We start from the raw sequence: 6,656 nt of genomic DNA on the forward strand, positions 1-6,656 counted from the left end.
GGGTGGTTGAGAGGCAGACGTGGATTCAAATCTCAGCCTTGCCTTTTACAAGCTGCTTGTATGTAGACAAATTAACCTCTCTGAAGCAGGTAGCAGTTGGAAAACATCAAAGATTTATGATGAAATGATCAGCAAAGGGAGTCATTTTACCCACTGGGATTCACAGGGACCCATCCTGCAGAAGGGACAGCATCTTTTGGCCTTCAGTGGTTAAGGTGACAGAAGCTCTAAACTTGAGTCCAGGCACCCAGGGCACACACAACAGCCCAGCCCAGCATGGCTCCTTCAGTCCTTCCACCACCTCTGCACGGTGTCCCATCCCCACGTGTAAGGAAGCCCAAGGGCACACTGTGGCCCCCAGCCTCAGTTCTGAACCTTTCTCCTGATCACTCCTGTCCTCCATTCCCATCCTATTCCCAGTCTTTCATTTATTCCGTGAATCAACTAATGTTTGCCCCATTGCTTATTTGGCCAAAAGGACCATTCGATTTAGACGAAAGGATCATTCAACGTCTTGGTAGAATCTAATCCAGGAACTTCACTGGTAAACTCAGCAGTGACCAAGCATAGCCTCAGGCAGTCACCTACATTTTGCCCTCACCCCACCCCACAGAACCCAGCCTCCATGAAAATGCGTGTGTTTGACTCTTCGGCCCAGGAACACCGCCTCAGACCAGCCAGGGACCACCCCTTGCTCCGGTGCAGCACCAGGACCCCCGACCTGGGCACTGCCCTTCAAGCTGCCCTCCTGCTCATGCGCCCAGCCCAACAGGTGGGACCCAGGCAGAGGCAGCCAGGGGTGTCAGCACAGGGGTGAGTCCTGCATTGTGGCAGGACAAGGGACCCACCACCACAGTGGTCTTGAGGCCGGAGACAGATGGGCCCCCAGGGCAAACAATCTGAGTTCGTTCCCTGTGGACCGATACTCTGAAACAGGGATAACAGGACAATTGAGAAAGGAGGCAGGGCCCTGCCCAGATAGAAGATAAGACCACATATTCCTCATTCTTGAAGTCAGGAGACCTCCCCCAACTATACATGTGCAGAAGGGCTCCTTGGAGGTCAAAAGGGGGAGTGATGCCAAGTGGCCAAACCTACCCATAGGCCTCTTCAGTGGAATCCATCTCGGCTAAGAGAGGCGCGCACACAAAGGAAAATCCTAAGATACACCAAATATGGACTCTGAACCAGGCACATCAAAATGATTGGTCGAAGGCAACACAGGAGAAATGCCCCATAAAAGTGATTCAAACTGCCACAAGGGCGCGGCTCTCTCTCTCTGAGCCCACCCAGGTGTCTGTCCACACCTATTTTACTCTTTTTCTCTAATAAATACTTTACTTGTTTCACTACTTTCCATCTTTGTGGGAATACTCTTCTGCAAAGCCATAGGGCCAGGGCCTTGTCACGGACCCCTGGTCTAGTTGCTAGGATTCGGTGCTCTCACTAGCATGACCCGACCTCAATCACTGACCTGGAGCCAAAACCCTGCCTCAAGCTGCTGCAGACCAAGGCTACCCAAAATCAGTCTGGGATAAAAACAAGAAAAAACTGGGCCAGAGGCTGCAGCATGTGCCACGTTTTATTCAGGGAACCCAACATCCAAACAAGGCTGGGTACCCTCCAGGGTCACAAGACAGAGAACCCTCAGGTTGGGAGGCCATCACCCCCGTTTATCATAATCCTCACCTGTGGCCATCCCAGGATGCCCTAGAATTCCCCCTTGACCTAACAGTTCTTTCCAGATCTTTCTTAAGGGATCAGAAATGAAGAGGTTAACTTGAATTGTATAAATACAGACAAAATGCTCCCTGGTAGGGTCAGATATGCCAAGTCCCCAGCGCCAGAGTCTGACCCATCCTGAAGCCCCTCCTCCCACACTTGTGGGAGCTACACGCTAATTAGTCCCCACTCTACCCCCACCCCTGCCTTCCCTTCCAAACAGGCTCCATTGCCTCCTCCCCGGGCCTTCTAGCACACAAATACTCACAAAACAGCAGGAACTCTCTGATGCACCAAACTCGGTGTTTTTTTTGTTTTTCACTTGTTAGCCCAGGTGAAAGCACCTCGGTACCACCCAAGGGCTATTGGGAACCAAATAAATACTGAGGTTATTTATTCCAAGGAAGCACTTATGTCCAGTTACCCACAGTCGACAGCCTCTGGTTGAAAACTTGGCCCGAGGAGGACTCCGGGGGAAAGGGATGGGGAGACCCAAAACGTCCCATCCTTGTCCTCACCCAGCCCTGGCAGCCACTTTCCCCGGAGCCCCTGTCCTCTTGTGATGCTGCGAGGTGAGGGCAGCGTGAGCGGTGGACACAATGGCCTGCCCTTCTCTCGGCTCCCCTTCTTCACTCCCCCCCACCTCTGAATTTCGGACATGCCTTCATCCCACAGGGTTCTGGGCAACTTGAGCCCCGGGTGGGCTTTTCCAGACACTTCTCAACAGAAGAAGGGGCAAGGGCCATAAATCAAGTGCAAACCCTGCCTCTGCGCCCCTACCCTTTCTCCTGCGCTCTCCCCCAGGCCTTCCTGTCCCTGAGGGCTCCCCACCATAGACACACACGGGTGCCCCTCTCTGAGCATTGCCTTATTGGAAGCAAAATTCTCTTCTCTCCAGGCCTTGACTCCCTGCCTCCTGCGCAGAGAACAGACATAGGGCCTTTTTTCTTGGTGACACCCCGTCCCCACTCCCACCAGCAGGTCAATGCCTTCTGTCACTCACTGCAGGAGGGCAAGACCCTGCTGTAGGGCCGCTGCTCCCAGCCCCCTCTCTGTGGCCTCACTCTCCTCGGGGGCCCCTGTGGCCTCTCGGCACCACCCTCAGTGTCTCCCGTGCAGGCCTCCAAGGCGCTGGCCTCGCCCACCTTTCCCTGCACTCAGCCCCTGCGGAGTATGGGAGAAGGTCCTGGGGCCGGAGCTGGAGATCCAGCGGCAAGGTTCTGCCCACAGCCTTGGCTATTAAAGGGCTGTGAGACACCCCAGCGAGTCACCTCTCTGGGCCTGGCTTCCTCACTGAAGCCTTCTGCCCTGCCCTGCCTGTCTGCACCTTCCCAGCACACCTCCCACAGCCCCAGCTCTCCCAGGCCTCTACAACCTGCCCTGCACTGACCGAAGCCTTCAGCCTGGAGACCTTAATGCTCTTGGTTCACCGGTAAATTCTTCTGATTCCCCACCTCAGAGCCCTCAGTCAGGCTGCTTCAGGTGGCACCCTGCCCTGAAACTGTGGACTTGACCGGTCCCAACCCCAGGGAGGCCTCACTGAATTTCCTAAGTAATAGAAGCGGTAACGGTGTCTTGATCTTCAAAAAAAATCCCTTTCAACTACACTTGAGTTTATGTTAATAGGTAACTTTTGGTTGCCAGGGGAGCCAACAGGGTGGTTCAGCTCCATCCCCCTGACCTCTGCAGAAGGGAGAGGGATTGGAGGTTGAATAAATTGCCAGTGGTCAATGATTTAATCAATCATGCCTATGCAGTGAAGGCTTCATAAAAACCCAAAGGGCAGGGTTCCGAGAGCTTCTGGGTTGGTGAACACACTGGGATTTGGGGAGAGCAGTGCCTGGAGAGGGCAGGGAAGCTCCCTGCCTTTCCCCATACCTTGCCCTGTGCACCTCTGTGGAGCTCTGTGAGCCTGAGGAGGGTTCCTGCTGGAGAGTCCTTGCGGAAGGGATGGAGGAGAGGTGGGTGGGGTGATACACTCAAAATTTCCCAGCCAGCTGGAGAGAATGGGGTCTGCCTGAAGGAGGTGCTCAAAGTGGCCCACAGATAAGATGAGCGAGAAGTGATTCCCCTCCCCGGACACCTGCTGAAAACTGCATTCGAGTGAAAGCAGAGCAGCAGGTAAATTCCGAACTCATTTTGTGAGCACTTCCCCTCCAAGCTGGTGGCAGATGTGATGGGGGGAGATTTCTGTCCAGTGGTGCAGAATCGATTGTGGAATAAATAGCAAACCCTTGGAGAATAGGGGATTAGCAGAGAAGGTAAGGTGGGCTGTGGTCAAGGGCGTCCAGCTTCCGAAGGGAAGATTTCAAACAGTTCCAAGAAGAGTTATGATTCCATGAACAGAGGCGCTCAAAGGGAAAATGACTCAGGAGGGTTAGGAGACTGTCAACAATGAAATTCCCAGCTATGGACTGGCACATGAGCCTTCGGAGACATCAAGGAAGCTGAAGAGCCTGGGGAGGCCGCAGGGGGCTCGGATTTCAGGCCATCTGTGAGGATGGAGGGAAGGGCATCTGGCCAAGGGCAGATACACAGGAGGGACCAGCCTGAGAAGGATGTCGGCAGAGCGCAGAGAGCTGGGGAGGCAGAAGGAAAGCTCTGGCCAGTGCTTGGCGCAGAGGAGGATGCTAACGATGACAGGAGGAGCGTGACCACATCACAGTCCATCTGGTCTGCCAGAGGGGTTAGGGGACCAAACACAGGCGGGAACCGAATGGGCTTGTAGCAGAGTAACAAAGGGATGAATCTCAAGGCATTTCACGAGGTCTCTCCCAGACCCTGGGGGACCAGATGGCAGGAGGGCTAAGTGGACTGCAGCGGGTTGGAACATCCGAGCCCACGGAGAGCTGGTGGGTGGGTCCAGGTCAGACAGGTGCAGCAGATTCATCCGAGGGACAGGGAGAATCCCCTCATCTGGGAAAGGTGGAGAATCCTAGTGCCAGGGACAGGCACCAAAGAGGAGCTCAACCACCAATCTAGGTCCCCATTAAAGGACGTAAAAAACATAAACTGTTGGCAGAGAGCAGGCACCTTACTATTCTTGACTCTTACCAAGAGCAGAGACTTAATTACACAGCTCTATCTGCCTCCAGAGCCTGGAACAGAGCCTGCCTCGCAGCAAGCCCTCAATAAATATTTGCTGAATGAATAAATGCAAAAGGTTTGAGAAGAGGAAAGAGAGCAGAGAGACTGTAGGAACCAGCTTTAAAAGCATACAAGCCAGAAAGGAGCATCACGGCACGTTCCAGGGCACTCGTGGTCAGTGCGTGCTTGTACAGCAATGTTAAGAGGGGAGAGGAGAGTCTTGGTGGGGGAGCACTCCAGACCCCTCAGCCAACTCCCAGGGGCAGCCTCTCACCTTGTCCCCCACCTGCTCACTGTCCCCCAGGGTGCTCCCCACCAGGGGCTGACCGCTGTGTTGCTACCAGGAAATCTACGCCCCCCAGTGCCCCAGGCCCTAAGGGGTGGGGTGACACGAAGGGCTGGATGAGGGTGGAGATGGCCTGAGGAGGCCTCACCCTCCCCGAGCAGCCCTGTGCATGGGGCATTGAAGCAAAGCTTGCTAATTAGATATCATCTCCACCAGGAATGGCCACAAGTCTCCTGGGAAAACCAAACTCTGAATGAAGGTCAGTGCCCTGGACAGGCCCAGGGCCACGCTCTCTGGGGCTGAGGGCCTCAGGGGAGGAAAGTCTTCTCTAGGAACCCCTCTGGGGGATGAGGATGGGAAAATCCCTTTAGATCCCTCCTCAACCACAGATCTCTCAGGGTAGATGGGAGTGAGGTCCTCCCATGAACAAGCCCCTTTCCAGGGAGCCAGCGTGAACAGTGATGTCTGCTGGTTAGACTGTGAGCAGTCGCAGTCTCAAACCGTGTTCCAGGGCCTCCAAGCCCCCATCCCAGTCCCTGCCCCTCCCAGGGCCGAGCAGGGAGGGGAAGGTTCTCTACGTTCTCCTCCCTGTGTCCTTCCAACCCCATGGCCCCTCACCGTGGCCACCAGCCACTCCCAGTCCTCCCTCTTCCCCACGTGGCACACGGTGCCCGTCATGCTCAGCCCCTCCCCCTGCAGCGTTGCCACTGCCGGGTCCACGTTCTGCTGCTTCCCGCTGCTGACCACCACGTGGGCCCCATCCTGGGCCAGACGCTGGGTGATGGCCGAGCCAATCCTGAGGCAGAGGTAGAAAGAACAAGAGCCTCAGCTCCTCCCCACTGCTCTCCTTCCCTCCCAGCCCTGGAAATCAACAAAGCTGTGTCCTGCTCTACAGCCCTGAGGTCCTTCCGTGCAAGTAAGTGTCCCTGTGAGGGGTCAAGACCCACAGGGCAATGGGGCACTCACCCATCAGTGGGCCCTGTGCCCATGGCTACCTGATTGGTCAGGATGCCCTTTTGTTCTATCCCACTGCTGCTCAGCCACACAGAGAGCCCAGCAGAGGCATGGAACAGGCTCCAGGGGCCCCAGGCCACTGATTGGAGCCTGGTGGCCAGCACCTGGTCTGCTCCCCACTGAACTTGGCCCTGGAGGAAAGAATCAACTTCATTTATCACTGACGCCATCAGCAAGCATGATGGTTATATACCCCCAACTCCTCCAGACAGACAAGGCCAGCAGCAGAGAACAGGAAAGAGTCAGGCCAGTTAGGATGAATTTCAAACAGGTGGGCCTCAGGTCAGGGAAACTTTTGTGAAAATTCTTTATTTATAAAAGAGGCAGGGGACTTCCCTGGTGGTGCAGTGGTTAAGAATCTGCCCTCCAGTGCAGGGGACACAGGTTCGGTCCCTGGCCCGGGAAGATTCCCACATGCCGAGCAGCAACTAAGCCTCCGCGCCACAACCACTGAGCCTGCGCTCTAGAGCCCGCGAGCCACAACTACTTAGCCCATGTGCCACAACTACTGAGCCCACGTGCCACAACTACTGAAGCCCGTGTGCCT

At 55.3% G+C, this 6,656-nt stretch overlaps 1 pseudogene; it reads right to left on the reverse strand.

The window, feature by feature from the left end:
* Nucleotides 1-752: 752 nt before the first annotated feature.
* On the reverse strand, nucleotides 753-6,279 carry LOC130844581 (dehydrogenase/reductase SDR family member 2, mitochondrial-like; annotated as a pseudogene).
* Nucleotides 6,280-6,656: the final 377 nt, after the last annotated feature.

The sequence above is a fragment of the Hippopotamus amphibius genome, chromosome 2, assembly GCF_030028045.1.
Source record: "Hippopotamus amphibius kiboko isolate mHipAmp2 chromosome 2, mHipAmp2.hap2, whole genome shotgun sequence".
Classification (NCBI taxonomy): domain Eukaryota; kingdom Metazoa; phylum Chordata; class Mammalia; order Artiodactyla; family Hippopotamidae; genus Hippopotamus; species Hippopotamus amphibius.